The sequence below is a fragment of the Camelus bactrianus genome, chromosome 13 (genome assembly GCF_048773025.1).
Source record: "Camelus bactrianus isolate YW-2024 breed Bactrian camel chromosome 13, ASM4877302v1, whole genome shotgun sequence".
NCBI classification, from domain to species: Eukaryota; Metazoa; Chordata; class Mammalia; order Artiodactyla; family Camelidae; genus Camelus; species Camelus bactrianus.
The window spans coordinates 38,931,847-38,953,828 of record NC_133551.1 but is presented as its reverse complement, the minus strand read 5'-3'; the positions used below and the strand labels follow the sequence as shown (position 1 = coordinate 38,953,828).

The window sequence follows — 21,982 nt, the reverse complement described above, 5'->3', positions numbered from 1 at the left end:
TCACTTCTCTGCAAATCCACTCTCTCTCAAAATCATATTTTGATGATTTAAGTGCAAATGAACCAAAAACATACGGATTTCATTTTCCTTGAAATTCACATGGGCAAAAAAGTGGGGGAAAGAAGAGAAGATGAGAAAGAAAGAAAGAAACAGAGAGGGAGCAGCTACACGATAGAAGGCAGGGGTTCCATTGACTCGAAACATCTGGCATCATCTCTGAAATAACTTCCAAGGAAGCGTACCAGATTGACTGTCACTATCTGATAGCCAAAGGGACTCATGTCCCTAAAGATTGGGCTCCAAATGCAGTACGATGAGAGAAAAAGGACAATGGTTTTGGAATCAGACCACAGTTGGGACCATTTGCTAGGAGTATGACTACATGCAAGTCAGTTATCTTAGGAGCTCCATTTCTGCAAAGTGGAATAATAATACCTATTGTAGTAACCATAGTAACTACAGTAACTACTAGTAACCAACTACCATAGTAACATGTAGTTACTATGAGGCTTATTTAACAACGTTTATAAAGCTCCTGAGAACATACCTGGAATATAGTACCCAGTATCTGTTCTTAGTTTTCCATTATTTGGCACCTAACCTAACTACCAGTGGTGAATGGGCTTCTGGTGGAACCATCTCAATTCAGTCACCTGTAAAGGTATTTTATCAGTTCCACTCTCCTTCCACCCTTCGTTTCTAAGTCCTGTGAACAGTCAACAACCTGCAAAAACAATTGCATGTGTGCTTCAGAATTACTGTGACCGCAAAACAATATGTGTACAAATATGTTACAACCGGTGATGGGGAAAACACAGAGGAGAGCCTCCATGTCCCCTTGCGATCGTGGTCAGGGCCTAAGTCCCATGCGTGGTTCCTTCTGGGCTGTCCTTGGCCATCCCACCCTTAGACTTGATCCCTATCTCTATTCAGTTCCTACAGCCTGCTGTCTTTCTAGCTGTTTCCAGGGTCTCCTTCTGTTATTGCTTCTTTCTGAGGCCTGTGGGGCTGGTTGGAAGACAGAAATGAATTAAGACCAAACCTCCTCCCCTTCTCCTCTAAGACCGTAGGCATGCTCTGTCCCTTCTATGTCAATACTGAATCCCACCCCCTTGTCTACCTCCTCCCTTGAAAGGGGGAGGAAGGAAGGAGTAACCTCAGTGTTACCGCTACCACTGCTGGTTCTGACAGGTTACATGGGTTGACGTTTAAAACTCACTCCTTGAAACATTCTACACCCTAGACCAAAGTGCCTTTCAAAGGCCAATCTTGTTCAAGTTCTAGGTTCTACCCACAATTTTTGGTTTTCTATGTCTTGGTTTACTTGTCTTTAAAATTCACTGAATAAGTCAAGCTTGCCTGAGTGCTCAGTCTCATACACCAGACTCCATGCCTTAAGGAGGTGGCGTGGGATGTGCAGACCTCAGATCTGTGATCTCTAGGGAGGTGCTAGGACCCAGTGAAACTAGCAAACGAGCTGATGGAAGACCAAAATACATACAGAGATTACCATTTTCTCCCTACAACGCCAAGAGAACAAATCCATACCCATTTTTTTCCCATTAGTCAGGAGGGAAGTTATCAGAAAAGTATGTAAGAAAAGCAAAAACAAAAAAACAAACTCACTTTTTGAGCCTCTACTCTGTACCCACACTGTATGAAATGCTCTACACGCATCATCTCCCTCAACCACAACAATTCTTGAAATGCATATTTCATATCCACCTTATAATTCAGGAAACAGAAGCTCAGAGGAGTGAAGCAACTTGCCCAAGGCCATGCTGTTTATTCAGAGCCAAGTCTGGATTGAGGTTTTTCAGACTACAAAGTGTGTGCTCTTTCCACTGGTGGAGGAAAGCATGATCCTTATTAGCTACCTATGGATACGCAGTGGTTAGAAAGACGGTGAGGGAGGCAGGGATTAAAATTCCTTGCAAGAGACACCCAGGACCTGAGCACTGGAAGCCAGGGAGGAAGGATCAGCACTGGGGAGGGTTCCAGCAACTGGGAGACTGAGGGTGTGATTGAATACAGGGCAGCACAGAGATTTATGCCAAATCGCAGCTACACTTGGAGCTGCCATCTTGAGCCACTCCATAGAAAGATGACTTGGTGAGCTCAGTTCCAGATGTACAAGGAAACAATGGCCAGGATAGATCAACAGCTCAGTGAGTCCTGGTCCAGGCCAATCCTTCTACCATAAGTGGGTCTCCCCTGCTCACCTATGCAGTGAAATTATACTTTAAATTTTTTAATTATTTATATTATTAATAACACAACATTATTATGAATATCATGTACTGAGCTCTTACTATGTGATAAGCACGGGACTAGGCACTCATAAATTATTTAACTCTTCTAATGAATAAAGTCAATATCATGACCCCCTTTAGGGGGTTAGAAAGTTGAATCACTTTGTCCAGTTACTTAGTATGTAGCAGAATAAGGATTTGAAAAGAGAAGTTCTGAGGAATACATTGTAAGTAACTGTAGGAATGAGGAATTACTAGATATCTTGAATAACTGAAAACAAATAAAATAACAAAAGCTATGGAAACCTATGCTTTACTTACTCCTGAAAGGGGAAGAGAAAATCATTCAGTGATGATAAGAAACAAAAAAGGTTTACACCTTGTGAACCTTGCTAGTCTTTGGCATAGCAGTTGCAATTCTGTGATTCTCTAGTTTTCTGACTCTGGAGCAATTAGTTCCAGATCATGGTATATAACAATCCAAATTCTTTTCATTCTGTCAAACCCATAAATGGGTCAGAGTATGAGCGATGAGGGAAGGGAAAGAATGTAATTTTATTGGTGTTATCATCACCAAAGTGGATTTCAAAGCACACTGCCACCATTATTGAAACATTATCACCACCACCCACCTTTGTCTTCCTGTATGGACTGGCAAACTTCTGCTCATCCTTAAAACTAACCTTAGATGTCAATTTCCCAGGGAAGTCACTTCCTCAGCGACATCACCCATTTCATTCTCCACCCATCATCAATGTGACTGTAGCACCTGGGGCTCACCTGCCGTGGTTCCCGCCATATTGTTTTCATTGCGTGTTCCCTTTTGTAGACTCTGCCCTCCTTGAGGCAGGGACCACTTTTTTATCCCTGCACTTCAGAATACAGTACATGGCTCACTAATCAATGAGTAAAGGAATGATTTAATAAATTCTTTATTAGGACTGAAGCTTGGTTTCTCTCTTAATCTAGAGCCCTGTTCAAACAAACCCACACCCATGCTTTTAAACTGTCTGTAATGTACACATCATAAATAATGTAAAATTATGTGTGCATGCCTTAAGGTCAAAAACTACAACCCAGAGGTCTCCATAAGCATTCTAATCAAGACTATGTATTGCAAAGGTTATCAGCTGGCTTTACATCAGAAAGGTTGTAGTCCAGAAGCACCTATAACAACACAGCTAAAATCAGTTCCACGGCTTTGTTATCTAACAACGTGGATGTCATAAATGTTTTTAATTGATAGAATTGGTAGTTGGATAATTACCAAGACCAGTGTTAGAATGGGCTCCCACTGGTGAAATGTGTAAGACTTGGCTGATATATTTTAGAGATTCTCCCTACTCTCGCATGTGCAGGATGTAAGAATCCAGCAAGACCTACAGGCTGTAACTCATAAGGATGGTGCCTCCACCTTTAACCCTGGATGGTTGGTGTTGACTGAAAGGGTCACAGAATCCTCCCTCTGGAAACTCACTATGTTTGCCTTGGGAGCCACATTTTATTCAAAATTCTGTTTACAGAACCCGAAAAGACAAAGAGCTGGAACTTCAACTTTAAAAAACACATGTACGACCCCTTTGGTGTCAGCTTGCTGATGATGTATTTGTTTTTTATGAAATGTTTAGATGTGTGGAAGAATTTGGTCTGAGATTAGCTTTGAGAATAACATGGTAGCAAAGTTATGGGGGATCAGCTAAAGCTCTCCCACCCCAAACTCTTTGAACCTCCTACTTTCTACCAAAAAGAATCTAAGATGTGTGTTTAACCCAACTGGCTTAGGTCAGTTGCTAACACATGACCTCAGCATCTTGCTGTAACTAACCAAGACAGTTTGCACATATGAAGTAAGGTTTCTGTAAGGAGAAGTAAATGTTTGCCTAAAATGCATGGAAACAAATTAGTGCCTCCTCTGAAAATTTCCAGATTGTTTTAAACACAATCCAGTTCTGTCAGTTGAAGATTTTTGCACTTGCTAATGCAAAGCTCCTTTTGCTTTTATGAGCAACAGATTCAAGAGAATAAAAGTAGACTTCCCTCTGAAATCTGGCCCCATATTACATCAGTGGCCTTTGACTTCCTATTGTTTTACAAAAGCGCTTTGAAAAGTGTCACACACTAAACCCCACCCCCCACCCACCAAATGACTTTTGCGGTTATATGGTCAAACTTTCAGTTGCAGTTAATAGAACCCATACCAGCTAATTTGGGCAGAAAGAGTTTTACAGAAACAGTGTTATATAACTGAATGTTAAGTGCTAAATGCAGCCGGTAAAGGTGTCTAGCTACACCATAAGAACGGTCCATAGGACTCCAGTGAGTGTTTCTGAGACTTTAACATTATGCAAATCTTCTGGAATTAATACAAATTACCATTCAGAGGGTCTAGGGTGTGGCCTGAGCATTTGCTCTTTTAACAAGCTCTCTGGTGATGCCCACGCTGGTCTGAGGACCACACTTTGAGTAGTGAGACTATAGGTAGCAGAATTCTCACTGTCACTGCTGCCACCTGCCAAAGGGGACTCATGATGCTAAAACGGGACATTAAAGCTTCTGCCTCAACTTCCCCCACAGATTCAGTCATCCTGGGCTGCCTCCACTCATTGCCTCATTCTTCTAAAATTCGTTGAAGTATGTTTGCTTGGCATAACCTAAGTCAAACACTGTACTTTAGTTCAAGGACGTCTAGTGAACGCAGTTTTAGATTTACAGCCAATGTAGGAAGACACCCTAGAAAGGGGCTGACATGGGTGCTGAGTGAGCCAATCTGCTGTATTTTCCAAAAATACTGATAATATTGACATTGAGAATAATTATAATGGCTAACATCTATTTTAAGCTAACTATATACCAGACATTATGACAAATGTTTTACTTGTAGTATCTTAGTTAATCTCCACAAAAATTTCATGAAGTAGGAATTATTATTATCCACTCACAGATGAGGATATTGAGAGACAGAGCTGGTAACAGAACTGCCCAAGGTCACAAAGACAGTCAAGGATAAAGAATTTGAATGCAAGGGGTCAGACACCGAAGCCCACATTCACTACTAATCTATACTGCCTTATATAAGGCTGGAGGGTCACATTCCCATGACAGAGATGCACGATATAGTGCACTTTAAAGTCTTATACAAACTCTACAGTAAAGAAACCCTTTTAACCTTGCTAAACCCAGTGTTTCCCAAACATATCTGGACATGGAAATTTTAATTTTGTTATATAATATTTATTAATATTGGGAATATTAGAAAATGTTTCATAAAACAAACTTTAGGAAATGCAGTCAAATAATTCTTCAGCTGTAAACAGACCATAATTTAAGACTTTAAGCCAGAGAGAACTTGCACTGCCACCTTCTCCCATGAAAGGGTAGGCCTCAAATTTTGGTGTACATCAGAACCACTTGGATTTCAAATTCCATGGTTCTGAAGAATTTTCCTTCCTAACAAGTTCCCAAGGGATGCTGATGGTATGGTCCACATTTGACTAAAGGCTTGGGCATTGGGAAAGTCATCGTCCATCTTTGAACTTTGTTTCCTTTTCTGTAAAATGGGGATAAGAATATCTACTCCATAGGGTCCTTCATTCACTCAAGTATGAATGTTGTGTGTTTACTCTGTGCAAGACATAGCGCTTAGTGTGTGGAACACTGATGACCCAAATAGGGCCCTGTCCTCATGAGCTTCCAGCCTGGCTGGAGGAAGGACATGAGATAATTGTGTATGATGTGTGCATGAGCACGTGTGGTCCATAAGACGTGTTCATTAAGCGTTCATCCCCCTGTTGGATTCTCCTTTACTCACCTTCAGACAAGCCTTACCCATTCTTACATCCCCATCAGTCTCTGTAGACATCACCTACTCTACACCTTTTCTCCAACCCAATCATATGAATCCTTTTTTAAACTGAAGTATAGGATTAGCAGATACAAACTATAATATACATATTAATCCTTTAATTCACAACTCAGAACCTACCTTCTTATTGAAGCCTCTCTTAACTACATCATTCCATGATTCCTTTTCATTATATGAAACTTCTGTAACACTTATAACCTACTTCCTATATGGGACTTCAAATGTAATTATTATTTTCCATTACTATACAGATATAGATGTATTAGTATACAGCATAGTATATAGATGTATTCCCAGGCAGATCACAAAAATCCAGGGGGGGGCTTCATGCCTTACCCATGTTTCCAAATACTTATGTAGTATCTATTATTTGCAAGATACCAAGGACATTTTTTGCTTCCTTCAGAGTGTATTGTTCATGATAAATGCTGAGAAAATTAGCATTGTTTACTTGACTCATTTAATTGTCTCTGTTGAGCCCCTATTATTTCGGGCCAGGTGCTAAAGATTCAGAGATAAATACGAGATTGTCCTTTTTATTGTTAGATTGTGAGCACTTTAGAAACTGGGGCAATGTTGATTTCACATCCAAATCCTTAACAGGAACACGGTACCTGGCACAATAGATTCAATATATTTTTAAAAAATAGATAAATAAAAGAATGCTCTAAAATAGCTTTCAGACAAGTGGCTATAATATATGGTAGCAAAAACGATGATAGCAGTCCACTCAGAGTTCTGTTACATCCTAGAGGAAAGGCTTTCCTTTTCTATGGAGTAGAAGTCTCATAAGAAATAAGTTAAGACGTGTGAACCTGACATTAAAATATGAGAGAATTTTTCCAACTGAAGATGAAAAGAAAAGCCCAGAAGAGGAAAAGCAGAGGCAATGGTCTTACAGAACAGAAGCATAAGTTGTTCTCAAAGAATGATAGAAAAGAAAGCGATTGCCAAGAGTGGGTAAAAATAAAGTTGAGAATATAGGCAGGCAGAGACAAGTTTGGAAAGGCATAGATTGTACGCAAAGGAATATGGGTTTTCTCTTAGGCCAAAGGTTGTATACCTGGGGGCCAATGTGAAATGCGCCAGACTAGATTTTAAATAATTTTGAATGTCTTGCCAATATTAAAAATAGTAATATTTTGAACAAAAATTCTGATTTTTTTTTTTTTTTTTTTTTTTTTTTGCTTTGCTTCAAAAATTGGAAGATCTGGCAATACAAGGTCCATATTCTTCATGGCTAGTGCTAAGTAGAGGTTGATGCCATAATTTAGGGTAAGTAATGAAGTAATTATTCTTTAGTTTTCCATACTTTTTTTTAATCTTGAATTTATTTTTTCACTCTTCATTCATCAAGCATTCCTGAGAACTAGGTATCCATCATTTCCCTAGGGGTTAGGGAAGCAGGCATATATGTATGTTAGGGGTTCACAGTTTAGCAAATAAGAGGAGGGTATAATAAGTAAGTTTATCCGAGTTACCAGCACTTTGCTGGAACCCTCCACTGGTATGGGGCAGAAGAAGCCATATAGATCTGGCAAAATCCTGAAAGCCTTCACAGAAGGGATGAGATACGAGCAGACTCTTAAAAATTGAACAAACAAGCCTCTCCTAAAAGAACAAAGTGGGAAACAGGTTTTCCAAAGAGAGAGCAAAGGTGAGTAGGCCTGATGCAGAGAGGGGACCGAAGGAAAACTCCACATGGTTTGACATAGGGTGAAAAGTGGTAAAGGGTAGGGGTTGGGAGGAGGAGGGGTGAGTCTGAATTGATAAGCAAGAGTTAGAGCATAGAAGATCTTAGCTTCTGTGTAAAGAAATGTAGACTTTGTTACCGGGACCATCATGGCTATGTAAGTACAGACATTCAGTGTACATTGATGGGGTCTCAAAACCACTACAGATTCTAAAATTCTAAAAACTCTAAGACTTTTTAGGTCTCAGCAAGATTTTCTTAGAAACAAACTCAGCCTCAAAATATACTTCAAAATATTTTTCTGATAAATTAATGGATAGAGATAAAGACTATTATTCGATCTTATTTTATCTTTCCAGTGTCCCAGAATACTAAGTCTGGGAGTTACCCTATAGTGTATCCAATCTCCTATTTCCCAATGAAGAAATGGAAGCACAGAGAGAGAGAAACTTGCCCAAGGTCACATGGGGTGTACAAGTAGAACTGGGTCTAGCCCCTGAGTTTCTTCCCCTCCCCAGTCCTGAGCTTAGATAAAATCCCTCCACGCCACTCAGCGTCTTCCTGTAGCAAAGCCAAGCTGCATGGTTGAGTCCTGTTTTCCAAAACTGTCTTTCTCAAACTGCTTTTGACAAAAATTCCTGTTTTCAATGATTTTTGTTAAAAAATTGGAATTGCGTCACCCAGGGGAAAAAAAAATCTGGTTTAAAGACAACATAAAATTACTCAACTTTCTGAATAAAAGCACCTAATTAGAGAACTTATGCTCTTTGGGACAAGTCACAAATCAGAAAAGAAATTTCATTAATGTTTTTGGACCATGTTCATGGGGGAGGGGAGTTGGGGATTTGGAGGTGAGGTGGGGAGGAGGAATTAATTACATTGGAAAGAAGTCACAAATTATCCCTGCACAGTGGCTCGAACTGAGGCCCCCAAATTTAAAGGTCTACAGGAAATAGAAGCAGGCTGTCTGCCTGAACGCCAACTCCTGGATGGAAAAGTTTCTCTGCTTCCGCATCTGGCTTTTCTCACTCTTTCATTTTCCCACTCAGTACTATTTGAGTGAATTTAGAGAAAAAAAACTCTTAGACCACAGCAATTGGGAACGAACGTTTAAAATAAGCCCAGACTATAACATAGTGAATAGCACTGAGCAGGGAGTTAGGAAACCTGTGAGTATCAATCAGTCTTCCAGGAAACCACCTCCATTTCCCAGCAAGCCAACCATAGTTGTTCCTCGTTATTTGTGGATTTCATATTTGTGAGTTCGCCAGCTTGCTAAAATTTATTTGCAGTCCCCCAAATCAATACTTGGGGCATTTTCAGGGTCATTCAAGGACATGTACAAAGTGATGAAAGATTTTAGATACTCATCACACATGCCCCCAGTTGAGTTCGAACAAGAAGATGCTCTGCCTTCTTGTTCAGTTCTTGTACTTTCGAGTGTCCGTCTCATGGCCTAATAGTGCCATGTTTTTCACATTTTTGTGCTCTCTATTCATGACTTTGCTGTGTAAAATGGCCTCCAAACATAGTCTGGCAATGCTGTCTAGTGTTTCTAACTGTAAGAAGGCTGTGACGTGCCTTACAGAGAAAATATGTGTGCTAGATAAGCTTTATTCAGGCCATTCAGGCATGAATTATAATGCTGTTGGGCATGAGTTCAATGTTAATGATTCAACAATATATATTAAATACGATGTCTTTAAACAGAAACCCACATAAAGCAGGGTTATGAATTGATTGGTTGACAAAGGTGTTGTGAACAGAGGCTCATAGGAGCCTAACATTATATTCCCACTGGAAGCAATGGTTCCGTATTTGCTAATTTGGTATTCGTGGTGACTTTATAGAACATAACTCCACAAATAACAAGAATTGGCTGTAATTCACTGACAGCTCGAAAGTCTCCATTCCAGAGAGGACTTTCTCTGACCTCGTTATTTGAACCAGCACCACCCCTCCCCAGGGGCACTTCCCATTTCCTTTCTCACCATTGGTTTTCTCCATGGCACTAATCACCTTCTGAGACAGTATGAGTTTTATTGTTCATTTGTTTACTTTCTGCCTCTCTCCTTAGAAAGTAAGCTCTGTGAAAGCAAGGATAGCTGTCTACTTAGTTCAGTGCTCTTAAGTTCAGCACTTATAAGAGTAAACAGTACAGAGCAGCCATATAGGAAATAGTTGGATGGATGAGTGAATGGATGAAGGAGTAACAATACCCTTGTCAGGGCTTCTGGGAGGGAAAACAGTAAGCCTTGCTTCTCTTCCCTGTTCTATTAGTATCTTGCTGACTATATTACTTAAGCCAAAATATGTACCTTCTTTAGTCTTCATTCATAAAATGAAAGGGTGGATTTTAAGCATTTTGTGCATCATGTTATGCTTTGAAAATGTGAGAAAAGCTATAGATACTCTACCTAGAAAAAATGAACATTCAGATTTATACGCAATACTTTTACCCACATTTTCAAGTGGTTCACAGAATGCCACCTATGATTTGTGGATCTCAGTTTGAGAAACGACAGCCTTGGACTAGAATGCATGGCTAAGTCATCTTCTCACTCTTAATATCCATTTTTTTAATCCATTCCCTGAGGGAAAAAAGTCCTGGGAACTTACCACATACACAGCATTGGATTAGGTGATATGGGGAAAGCATAGGAGACATAAAAATAAGATTCAACTTTCAGCTCCAATGGTGTATATATAGTAGAAGCGAAGGGATAGTCAAATAGAGAAGAAAAGAATTTTAGCTAGAGGGCACATACTGGGCAAAGGTGCAGATCTGGAAAATACAGGATGTAGTTGGGAAATAAATAATTCTGGTCTCTGTCTGGAAACCCCCTGGCGAGCTTAGCACAGTAGGTCAGGAAGAAACAAATGCCCTTACTTTGTCAGCAAGGACACAAAAAGACAGCCATCATCTGCTAGTGAAGCTATAGCAAATCCTTTTGTTTCATCCCCAACAATTTCTGCTGCCCCAAGACAGCCAGTGTCCAGACCCAGTGGCCAAGAATTGCTTGGTTTTCTTCTTTACACCCCTATTGTTCCTTATACTTGCGCTAACTGCCTGGACCGTAGCAAATGCTTTCACATATGTTGTCCTATTTCTTCACACCTTTTCCCAGGTGAGGAAGTTGAGGCTCAAAAAGGTAACGCAATGTGTCCAAGGTCACATTTATTGGTAAAGCCAGCATGAAGAATCCATGACTTTTGACTTCAAATCCATGTTCTTTCCCCTGTACCCTACTGTTTTTGCCTAGGCATGCCTATCCTTAATTGCAGTTGGATGGAATTTGAAATCATACATTGGAAGCATGCAGAGATAGGGATGTAGCCTGAAGGAATCTGGAAAGAGGTGATGGACATACGTCAGCATGTTATATCAGAGACACCAAGTTAAGACTATACACCAAGGAGAATGGATACGGAGTTGACACCACGCTGCAGGCAATACCACACCGCATTACTACACCCATATCCTATAAACATCTCCTCATAAAATGTTTAATTACAGTATCATTAAAAAATGATAAATATTATCTTCATTTTATAGATGTGGAGATGGGAGCTGAGAGACTTGTTTGAGTTCTTAGAGCTAGTCAGGAAAAGACCCAGAATTCAGATCCCAGGGTAAATGACTCCATAGCTGACCTTTTCCCTACCATGTAACAGTACTGTTCTGGTTTGAACTTAGTCTTTGTTGTGAAGAGCAAACGCTCCAAATGAGCATTCCATTCAGCACAAAGGAAAGTCTTATAGGTTTTGATGGAGCCAATTGATTTCAAATGGTTCTTCTGAATAGATACTTTCACAACCCCAATTTTTAACTTGTTTTATAGAAATCTGATTCCACACATCTTCCCCCTGCTTTTACAGGAGGACATCTGGCTTTCCAACTGGAATTCCTTCTCCACAAGTCAGGCAAACATGATTGGACAGGAAATTGAATTCCTTCCCCCTGGTTTGCACACTTGCCACCTGTCCCCTCCATTCCCCCTTTACAGCCCAGAGAATATGAAAACACAGACCTTCTGTGGACTAGTCAGTGAGAGACAACAATGCTACCTGTTGGCTGAAACTGAATGGTCCTACAGCCATTGTCTTCCACACATCCCACTCTCTAGTTTCACATTTAGGGCGCCCATATGTCTCATCTTGGTGCCTCTGCTCCCAGTATCCCACTTCATCTGTGACTCTCTAACCTCAAGTCCTCTTGATCAAAGCTTTCTCACCTTTAAAAACAAATCAGTTCAAATACCCCCTCCTCCAAGAAGTCTTCACTGATCTCCTACAATGGATATTAATCTTTCCCTTTTATATCATCCTCAGCTGTAAACCTCTTATTAGTACCTCATATTAAACTATCACAATTTATAAAAGTGTATCATTCCTTCTACTTAACTACTTGACTTCTCAACTTTCTCATGGCAAGAACTACACGGTGTTAATATTTGAGTCCCCACAACATAGTGTCTTAAATGTAGTTAGTTAAATCCCTTTCCAGAAATGATCATTGTGATCATAATGTCTCTAATTTGACAAGCACTTATTTTGAGCCAAATATTTTTCATGCATTATTTCTATTTCTTACGATAAACCTGCAGGGTAGTTTCCATCATCCTCGTTGTTCAAGTGAGGAAACCAAGACTCAGTCAACCAATAAGCGGAGGAGCAAGAATTCAAACTTGAGTCCATGCCTCCAAAGCCCTTTGTTCTTGGCACTTGGCAGTTTAATGTAATTGGAAAATAAACCTTGAAAAAGTGAAGCATTGCTTGCATTCACTGAAGTCTCTAAACTTTAACCTCTCACACCACTACCTGAAACAAACTTAAGATCAGAGAAAAGGTCCCCGAGTACCTCTGATAATTGTCAAGGGGTCCCTAGATAAAAGCCATTTACTTTGAGAAACATTGTAATATGATGATTATGAACACAAATTCCGAAGCCAGATTGCTTCAGACTGGATGCTGACTCTGCTGTTTGATAGCCTGATGTTCTTGGGAAATTACTTAACTTCTCTGTGTCTCATTTCTTTATTTATAAAACAGACATCATCATCACCATCACCTTCTTCATCATCGTCATCATCATCGTCGGTACCACTCTGCTTCCAAAGTTTTGTTGTGAGAATTAAAATAGTTAGATGAATAAGACATTTAGGAACGTGCTCAAAAGCTTTGTTCAGTTATTATTACTGGGCCAGCAGTTGCAAACTGTTGGCTTGTAAGTAGGATCTGATCTGCAGATTATTTTTAACTGTAATTGCTCCACATCGTATATTTTGAAGTAGTAATTTATTGCCAACACTTAAAATTTTTTAGATTACACACACCAAAAAAGCACAAATTCTGGTTTCTCTTTGAAAATCAGAAGATCTAGTAACTCTGAACACTTCTTCCTGCCTGGCCATAATCCATTGGTCCATGAGTAACAAATGGCCCCATTTTTACAAAAGCATGAATGCCCCAGAGCATCATCAGGGCCCTTGTGTTACCTTAAGCTCAGACACCTCTCTCATTTGTGTTTTGTGCTGTTTTGAACTGTTTTGAAGGTTTTGAACTATTATCTAATCTACCATATGCTTCAATGAGTTGAGTTATCAAATTTTCCAGTCCAAACACAATTTTAAACAGCAAACTAGGTAAGCATTCATGTTAGCTGGCTGATAGGAAAATGGGTGTTGAAACAGATATAGCTGATAACCAAAAGAAAGAAAAACCCAACAGCAGACATAGCACTTCACCATGATAAAGCATCACAATCAAAGTCACACTCAAAATGTAGCATCACAATGTAGTATCGTGTTACCTGAATGCTTGCTCACAAGGTTGATCCTTCCCCTTGCCTCCTACTGTAAGATCTCACTCAAATATTATCTCATTAGGTCTATCCAAATCTTTTAATTATACTCTCTATACAAACCAGAAGGAATTTCTTATTCCCTTATTGCACAGGGCACAATTTGAGAAATTCTATCCTTATCTTCATCATAGCCTTCTCAACGAGACCATGAGTCCAGAGCACAGGGGCATGGTAGAATTTGCTTGTGTGCTCCTTAGGGATAAGCAAAGTGCCTTGGAATTATCTGAGAAATATGTGAGTGAATTATAGTAAGAAAATTAAAAAAAAACAAACTTCCTAGCCTCCTTAGGTAGAGGATATAAAATATAATTTTTTACAAATATTTCAATCAAAAAATTCAAAATATATTAGGCATATAAGGAGGTGACCTTCCATTAGAAACATTCATTTATGTTATTTTTCCCTTGGAGGCAGACATGGGTTGGCTTCCTCTTTGTTTTTTGCTTTTTTGTAGCATGGCAGGTTGCTTCAACTGTCTAAATCAGTTTTCTCATTTTTAAAATGAGGATTTCTGATTGTTATTTTTTTTAATGGAGGTACTCGGGATTGAACCCAGGACCTACTTCATGCTAAGCATGCACTCTACCGTTGAGCTATTACTGTCCCCCTAAAATGAGGACTTCTATTGGTCCATCAGGTCTCATTTTGCACCTCATCTCCTATGAGAAGCCTTCCAAAACATCCACAACTAGGTTTAAGTGCCTCCCTACGAGCTCCCACAGCCCCCAGGCTCTATCACACCACCCTGAAATTCCCTAGACTATCACTTCAATGAAGGCAGGAATTATGCCCCATTCACCACAAGATCCCTTGAACAGACTAAGTGCTCAGAGAGTATTTGTTGACCGAAAGAAATAGATGATTGAATCAATAGCTAAGTGACTCTACTTCCAAGGTAGCTGGAAGAACCCAAGTCCAAGTTGTCATCACTATTACACACGATGTCTAACATGGAGGAGCGGAGCTGGGAAATCTGCTTTGGCCCAAACTGCTGTCTGTTGCTCCCATCTGTCGCTGTCCTGGCCCCAGCCCTTCCCCCATTACACTCCCATTGAGCTTTCCTGGAGCTGACCCCATGCAGGCAGGGCTAGTGGGGTGTTTTCCAGCCTCACCAACCTAATTGTTCCTCATTTCCTGCCTGTAAATGGTACAAGGTGTGGAGTTGCACCTCCCAATGTCCCCATTTCAATCATTTGTCTACATTAATCGACACTAATGGCTTTTACAAATGTAAGTCTTTAAGCTCCAGTAACTTACATGTGTTTGAGGAGGCCATTGAAAGAAAGCAAATTCCCTGTTCCTTTAGCTTCCAGGGAAATGTTCTCCAAATATCCTGAAAGCAGGGGCAGAGCCCAGCATTCCAAAGCACCGTGCTTTTGCTTGGCGATCCCTCAAGAGACTGAGTTGTTATTATTAATAAAGTGTGACTTTCTCAAATGAAGGAACAAAGCCCTGTGTGTTACCAACTGCATGGAAAAGACAGGCGCACTGAGATTTGAATCACATCAGTTTACTTGACACCCCAAATTGCATGTGTTTAACTTTTATTTATTTTTAAAAATATTTTTAAAGAATGTAACAGCATTAGACACGAATTAAAAAATATTTTTGTCTTTGAATTCTATCACACTACCTTGAAATTCCCTAGACTATCATTTTCACTCCCGTATTTCGTCCAAGACTAGAAAACTGTATCTCCACTATCTCAGAAGTATCACTGTCAGCCTTTTACCATAGTTATTGTATTCAATATAATACAGTCTTATACCCTCTTTCTTCATTTAATGTTATAACATAAATGCATGTTTCTAGTTATAATTCTAGTTTTAAGAGCTAGTATTTATTTGTTTTTAATACAGAAGTTTAATCTCCTTAACCATCACCTCTTATTAAACAGTAGAATACAAGACCAATAATATTTTAAAAAAACAGAAATTTAGAAAATAAGCAGCAGACTAGGGGGAAAAAAACCCAGACAAACATAAAAGATTATGAAAGATTCCTCACCCACCTTGTCATTAGCCATTTGACCAGTATCCCTTTTGAGGATCCCCATATATCATCATTCTGAGAACCAGACATCGGAGGCAAAATTCTGATGAGAACAGACAACAGAAAATAATTCAAAAAAATTGTTTGAAAACCATAAGTACAATAAATCCTGTGAATAATTCAAAGTCCCATGATTAAAAGATGGGCAGTCTTCAATTCACCAAAACAAATAAATAAAAATCTAATAATATATGATTTACTTAAGACAGTGTTGCTAAGACAGATTACCTGGTACAATTAGAAGACAATTTCAAAACTGCATGATCTTAGCCAGAACTCCCCCCAAAGCAGATACTGAGACAAAGGCTAGTGTGCAGATAGCTCATTTGGGAAGTGATTCTTGGAAGCAGGTGCTAGGAGCAGGGCAAATGAATCACACGGAGAGAAGGGAAGTAGACCAATGTGAGGATGTATCATCACTGATCTGGTCACCACTATGAAAGAGTGATGGTGATCCTGCCGGGACTCCTAAGGAGCCTTCTAGAAAGCGTCTCAGAACTATTTTCCCAGAAGATGATTGAAGGAAGAATTTATTCACTGGTTGTCAACCCCCACTGTTCAAGCATAACTCCATGGGAACTAACGACCTTTCCTGGCTCTGTCAGTTAGCATAATACTGCTCCCTATCGACTGAACTGGCTGTCTCGGCAGCAGCTGAAGTAAGAAGGGCTGCTGAGGGGGTCTGAAGTGGCTCACAAGAGGCACCTGATACAGTCCATCCTTGGCATCAGCCAGAGTTGCTCCTGCCTCCCATACAGTTCATCCCCTTCAAGGAGGTGGCTGGCCGTCCTGCAAGTGAAATAAGGTAGGTCCTCACACTCACCGCAGTCCACGCCTTATTCAGTACTCATCATCTCCCCCATCTACTGACTGCCCTCACTCCCAGCCAGTACTTGAGCCAGTCTAGGCTGTTTCCTGGTGAACTGCCCCAGGATGTCATCCCTAAGGGTACCCACGTCCCTGGCTGCTCCTGGGCATGGTTGTTTCAGCTGTCGGTTCCCCATTCTCACACAGATGGAAGATGAGTCCCTTGAATTTCTACTTGACCCTGCCTCCATTCTGCAGTGGCAACCCTTGTTCCTCATGGTAGTCAGGGTCCATCACCCCCACCAGTTCAGCAACTCCCTTCTTTGCTTGTTGGCCCAATGACAGAGAAGGCCAGAATGGCCAGGTGGAAATGCCGTTTGAAGTTCAGCGGAAATTTCATTGAGTCTCCTGGTAGCAGTTCCCTTCTTAGGAACTAGAACTTTAATCCAGCTCATCCTACTGATCAAGCCCACAAATCTCATCCTGAAGGTTTACATTCTAGGACTTCTTTCATAACAAACTCTCTTAGACTGGTTTCCCCCAAAGACAGAACTCAAGACAAAGTGCAGGTAGTTTATTTAGCAAGTAATTCCAGGAAGGAGGGATGAGGGACAGGAGTAAAACAAAGCAAGACGGAGGAAGGAGAGAAAGCCCATACAAGTTTGCACTGCTGATTTGGCCACAGCTAGAGTAGACAGGTGCTTAATGCATGCATCTTGAAACTGTCCACTCAGCAGTGAAAGAGAAAAGAATTTCTATCATTTTGTGCTCAATTGTTTTTTCCTTTGCATAAAGCTAAGTCACTAATCGTTGCCAAAATTCCCTTTTTTTTTAAACTCTGCATCCCCAGCATGCAGTGCAGGCTAATTTTATTTTATTGTCCACGTCAGAGACATTTTCCCGTATAAGATGTCATTTTCTATTTTCTGAGCGCTGAACTTCTAAATGTTTCTGCCTTGAAGCTCCAGTATTGGATTTCTCTCAAGTTCCAGGACTTTGGCATTCCTCCTCTCTGTCTAATGTAAGTTCCAGTGGTTCATGTGGTGTCCTCATTTCCAAAGCGGCTTTGCTCCCCTTCTCCTCGCTCCCCTGACCCACCCTCCATGCATTATGGATGGATGTCATGCTTCGCCATCTCCTTCAACCCCATTAGTCAACTAGAACATATTGTGATGATAAAAATCTTTGCCAAAAATTCCTGGCTATGATCACGCTGGGCTCTGAAGGAGCACACTTTAGTTTTCAGATAGGTTCAAACGAGCAGTAATGCCAACAAGTGAGTTCTAAGTTCTTCCCAGAGAAGAAGCATTTCTGGCTGAAGAGAGCAGTGGAAGGAGTCAGAAGAAGGTAGGGGTTTGAGTACGGCCCTGACACAGCGGATGAGGGGCCCTGAGGAAACTGAAGCTCTAAAGGGGTGAGAGCATTTTCCCATCTGTAAAGTGAGCGTGATAGTCACAGCTGTGTCTTGAGTTGCTGGGAAGGTCAAATGCAGAAACAACTAACATTTGCATAACGTATTATTATCTCATATGTTAAAGTGGCTGCTATGACATGATCATTAGCTTCGTGTAAACCTAATTACCTACTCCCCCCCGACCAAAATAAAAAATTATAGCTTCCTGTGAACTGGTAAAATTACCTACCTATTGGACTTCTTCAAGTACGCATCTACTGAGAACTACTGTTTCCGCCCAGGTTGAGGTAAAAATTTCAATGCCTATGAATAAAGGCATTTGACAAAATGTAATTAAATTCCATCCCTCCTGCATTAGTCAGATTGGACTGCCATAACAAAATGCCATAGACAGAGTGGCCTAAATGATAGAAATTTATTTTCTCAGAGTTCTAGAGGCTAGAAGTCTCAGATCAAGACGTGGGCAGATTCTGGTGACAATCTCTTCCTGGCTTGCAGATGACTGCCTTCTTGCTTTGTCCTAAAAGACAAAGCGAGGAGGGCTGGGGGGAGGGAGGGAGGGAGAAAGTGGGACTCTTTCTCTTCTTATGAGGACACCAGATCTGTTAGATTAGGGCCCCACCCTTATGACCTCATTTAACTTTAATTACCTGCCTAAAGGCTCTATCTCCAAATACAGTCACACTATATTTGAGTTAGGGCTTCAGCGTAAGAGTTTTAGGGGTCAAAATTCAGGTCATAACATCTCCCAAGCTTGCAGTATTATATAAACAATCCAGTTAGGAAAAAAAGTGATTCCCCATCCTTTCTTCAGATTCATCTATTAGAAAGAAACTCTCCAATCTGGTCTTTAAAGAGAGAACCACCCTGCAATCCAAATCGACCTCTACTCAAAACCCCTCACCCAGGGAAGACATTTGGCCATTGATTCTCTAGGGTTCCCCATCCACGGCCCCCAGCATCCCTCACTTCTGGGGTCAAGGTGCAGATCTTCACTGCACATGTCTAGTCCTAGCTCTTTGTGCAGTCTGCTTTGTCTAAGTTTCTGAATCTGCCTCTCTCTCTTGCTTCTTGGTTTTCCTGCTAGTCTCCCCTCCCTTCCACTCTCCTCTCTTCTATCTCTCTTTCCAGGGGGCCAATATACTACAAAAAGTCTGAAAATACGAGGAAAATCGTGTCTTCATTTGAACTTTTTAGATTAACAATTGGACCCAATGCTTTAAATAGGGAGATATTTCAACTACATAAGTGTCTGGAGGTTGGAGAAACATATAATGAACATATTACTTGAAAAAGTAACTGATATTTAAAAATAAGCTTGTTCTAAAGTCTTCTGGCTTTTGGATATCCTGTGTGTCTCTGCCTTCATCTACCCGTCTCTCTTCCTTCCTCCCACTCCTCCTCTTCTCTGTCTTTGTAGATCTTCCCTATGTCAGTGCCTCCCTATGCTCCTCTCTTGTCATCTCTGTCTTCCCATTTCTCCATCATGATGCCTGTCCTCCCCTCCCCATTCCCCTCCCTCTTTCTCTCCCCTTCCCTCCCACAGATACCCTCCATTAGCAGCTCTATTTGGCTTTATCATTTCAGCACTGCTGTTTTGGCATGAGAATCTTTCCAATTTCCTGTCATAATAATGAAGCTTAGAAGAGAGCATGTCAAAAGTTTCCTGTAAACAGAGGAGGTGCTAAATGAGCTCTCTCGTTGATAGGGTTCAAGAAATTGGGTCTTTTTGCCATGATTCTCCATAAAGTGCTGTGTGTCTAGGCTGGTCACAGGGCCTAATTCCCAGCCAGACAGAAGACACATTTACTGAAGGAAGGCAGACTGGGTTCTGGAAAGGGCTCTCAACCCAAAGTCAAGAGCTTGGTATGCAAAGCACAGCTCTGGCATCCACGGACTGTCTGATCTTTGAAAAGTCCCTTGACCTCTCTGGATTTTTGTTTCCTCAACTCTAAAAAAAGGAATTGGAGTGTTAGTCTTTAGGAACCTTCTGGCTTTGACTTTATGATTCTGTACTCTTTACAAAACACTATACTTCAAATATACGTACTCTTTGTGTGTGGGGTAAATATAGACGTCAGTGTATATGTATATAAAACATACATCTAAATGTATGGATGTGAGTGTGTATGTATGTAACACACACACACACACATTCTTTGGAGGAAACATTCTGGAAAGCCATTCTGAAACTTCTTTCCTACAAGCACCATGGGTCCTAGGTGGGAGGAAAGTTTAATTCCCCTAAAACCCTAAGAGTAAAGAAAGAATCTGGAAAATATATCACAATGAAAGCAAGGTTAGGATATGGAATTTTGGAGGTGGTTTTTTTTTTTTTTTGGTTTTATTTTATATGAAAATATAGGCATTGTATTATAAAACTAAATAGATCACATATTTGGATCCTGATTCATAAGTACTTTAAAGTTGGTGTTGATTAAAATGCTAAGAATTTGTTGGGCTTGAAAGGTAAGTTAAAATTAGCAAATTCTGTTAATGGATAGTGATCACAAAGAGAAACATGTTCTATAAACTATGTTTCTCTTTGACGAAAGTGTACCCACATAGACTGTTGAGTGTATGGAAGCTGAGTTTCAGGGCCCCAAGAAAACAACGGCATTGTTAATTTATTACTGAATTAATACATGCCTACCGTGTACCTGAGCTTAAAGGAAATGCGATATGGCCCTTGCCCTTCTAGAGATGTACAATAAACCAATAAAAATGCATCGACAGTATTGTGATACGCTATGAAGGAAAAGAAATGAGGTGATACAGGAGGAGGTATGGGTGATGGGGGTGGGGGGTTTAGGGTAGAAAATGTGACAATCCGGTCGGGGTGAGATGTGCTCCGAGACACCTTCCTTACCTCACCATCCCGAGGGCGGCAGGAAGCCTTGCTTTGTGGGGCGCCTGCTCGCCAGTCAGCGCAAGTGACTGAAATCAAGCTACTCTATCAATCACGCCTGGCTCACCTGTGCCTTTACAGAGGGCGCAAGATTTCAGTTTTATTCTCCCAACCAGCTCAAGAGGTAAGTACTGTTGTCTTCATTTCACATGGGTTTGAGGGGATGCAAAGTTACACACTGATTCTAACATGCAAAGGAATATAGTACATTTTCTCCTTAACTCTCATGAGTTTAACTATGAATGAGCCTCCGTCTCCTGGGCAGTTGCGGGGTGGGGAAACTACGTTCTACTCCAGTCTGCTACGCTTACATCCTAATGCAAGAATCTAGCAGTCCTTTCTGGGTACCACGTAGCTTCCTTTAGGTGCAGTTGGCTCAGTCACTGGCATTTGCCCTCTCCTGCTCTGGCCTAGGGTACCACCTAGGGGGAGGTACTAAGGCAGCAGAGCAGAGATGAAGGCTGTGCCCCTGGGGCCCCTCAGACCATTGCTGGCCTCTTCTGCGGAGGGGCCATTTGGAGTTGCTTCCTGGACTGGCCACTGCTATTACCTCTGGCAACTACTCCTGTGCGTGGGCATTGCCCTGTGTGCTCTGCTACTGAAGGGGGCACTAGGCAACCCAAGATCTCTCTCTCTTTTTCTCCCCACCCCACCACAACCCCACCCCTTCCCCACTCAGCTTCTGAATCGCCTGGGGGACTTACTAACAACTCAGCCTTTTCTTTGACACCTCTGGTTCTGTGGATGCCTCACCTCCAGTCCCTGCCATGGGCTGCATCCTGCTCCTGGCTTTCTGCACTTGCTACAGCAGTCCTGCGGCAAGCTTGCTGCCTCTCAACTCAGTGACTTCCCATGCCTTCCCAGGGGCGTGTGGGAAATTTGGGTCACCTGATCGTAACACACAGGAAAGACAGGTGGCTTGGAAAAGCCTAGTTCTGGGTCTCCCTCTGTCTCTCTATTCTGTACTGATGACTCTGTACCTCTTTTCAGAGTCCTAATTATAAGGCCAAGGGGAGTGCCTCTTTCCCCCATACCACTCACCTAACACCTACGGCCCTCCCCTGCTCTGGGCTGAGATGCAGAGAGGGCACAACATGCCTGCCTCTCCTGTTTGTCTCTTTCCCAGAG

The 21,982-nt window shown here is 41.1% G+C and overlaps 1 long non-coding RNA gene across 1 annotated transcript in view; it reads right to left on the bottom strand.

Annotated features, from left to right (window-relative positions):
* LOC105071664 (uncharacterized) overlaps positions 1-21,982 on the bottom strand; it is a 294,007-nt gene that overhangs the window by 20,629 nt on the left and 251,396 nt on the right. Inside the window, exon 14 of the long non-coding RNA XR_012511253.1 lies at positions 15,685-15,768. This is a non-coding gene — a long non-coding RNA (uncharacterized LOC105071664). The remainder of the gene's footprint in view (positions 1-15,684; positions 15,769-21,982) is intronic.